Source organism: Chinchilla lanigera, unplaced genomic scaffold (assembly GCF_000276665.1).
Source record: "Chinchilla lanigera isolate Chin_1 unplaced genomic scaffold, ChiLan1.0 scaffold00061, whole genome shotgun sequence".
Lineage (NCBI taxonomy): Eukaryota > Metazoa > Chordata > Mammalia > Rodentia > Chinchillidae > Chinchilla > Chinchilla lanigera.
Window position 1 is genome coordinate 13,902,977 of NW_004955462.1, and position 1,880 is coordinate 13,904,856.

A 1,880-nucleotide genomic window follows, 5' to 3' on the forward strand; every position below is an offset into this window, starting at 1 on the left:
AGGGGCTGGGGATTTAGCTCAGCGGCAAAAGCGCCTGCCTGGCAAGCGCAAGGTCGTGAGTTCGGTTCCTGGTACCAGAGAAAAACCAAAAAAAAAAAAAAAAAAAAACAAAATGGACTAAAAACCTGGCCATTAGAGAAATGCAAATCAAAACTACATTGAGATTCCATCTCACCCCAGGCAGAATGACTACCATCAAGAATCTTTTCTTAAATGGTAGTTCTATCTTTAATTTTTTAAAAAATGCCCATACTATTTCTGTAGTGGTTGTACTAATGTACATTCTCAGCATAATTGTTTTGTATATCTGACGACAGCCTTTCTGACCAGGGTGATACGGAATCTCAGTGTAGTTTTGATTTGCATTTTCTTAGTGGCTACAAATGTTGAACATTTTTTCCATATGTTTTTGGCCATTTGCATTTCTTTTGTGGAGGGGCTATTCAATTCCTTAGCCCACTTATTGATTTGGCTACTTGATTTTTTGATCTTAAGTTTTTAAACTTCTATATATACTCTAGATATCAATTGTCTGTCAGAAAAGTAGCTGACATAGATTTTTCTCCCATTTTGTAAGTTGTCTCTTCACCCACTTATTTCCCTTGATTACAGGAACATTTTAATATGATGTAATCCTGTTACAGAAAACAGGTCAAACATGGGAAGATATGGCACCGAGAAGGTTAGGAGGTCATTTATTACACCAGTGGGCTTCTGACTAGGATCTCCCCCAAAGAGCTAGAGCCCTACCCCACAGGGTTTCAGGGTTTTTAAAGGTAAATTGAGCAGGAGGTATATAGGCGATTTGGCACATATGATTGGAAGGTTGGGTGACATCATGGGTTGTGGAGGGAGTTTGAACATCTCAAGTTACATCATAAGGCTATTAGTTATACAAAGCATGGGTTATACAAAGGAAGAAATGCCCTCTTACATTTTAAGTTACATGTAAGGCCATCAGTTATACAAAGGCAGTGGAGACAGGGGTTACACAAAGGAAAATATATTCTCTTATGGGGCCTTCTGGACATGTCTGCTTGGTCTTGGTAGGCATCCTAGGCAAGCTTTTATTTAAAATTTTAATTTCCCCCTTCATTCCCGTTTGTGATTCTGGTTTTATTTCCTGTGCTACTGGAATCCTATTCAGAAAGTCTTTGCCTGTGCCTATGCTTTCAATTGTTTCTCCTATACTTTCTTTTAGCAGTTTCAAAGTTTCAGGTTTTGTATCTATGTCTTTGATCCATTTTGAATTCATTTTTTTGTGCAAGGTGAAACATAGGGATCTGGTTTCAATCTTCTACAAGTGAGTATCTCATTTTTTCAGCATCATTTTTAAAAGAGAATTCTTTTTTCTAATGTAGGTTTTGGATCCGTTGTCCAGAATCATGTGGCTGTAGGATGTGTTCATGTGCCCTCTATTCTATTCTTTTAGAATATATATTTTTATGCCATTACCATGCTGTTTTTGTTACCATGGCTGTATTGTATAACTGGAAATTGGGTAAAGTGATTTCTCCAGACTTGGCTCTCACTTAGAAAGTCAGGTATTTCATGTTTCTCTCTCATACAAGGAATCTAGAAAAGAATTTAAGTTAATAAAAGAGAGATGACATGAAAGTAAAAGGAGGACTATTAGAGAAGATAATGGAGCACAGACACAGGAAGGTAAATAAAGGGGTAGAAGGATTGATCAAAATATGTTGTATGCATGTACAAATATTCCAAAATGAAACTCACCCTTTCTGTATAATTTCTATGCACTAATTAAATAAAGGGAAAGATGACAACTTAAAAACTTAAAAGGTCTTTTAATTTGATCATTGTTTGAACTCACTATTTGTTAAGTTGTCAGAAGCCTTACACAACTTGTTTGAATAAGA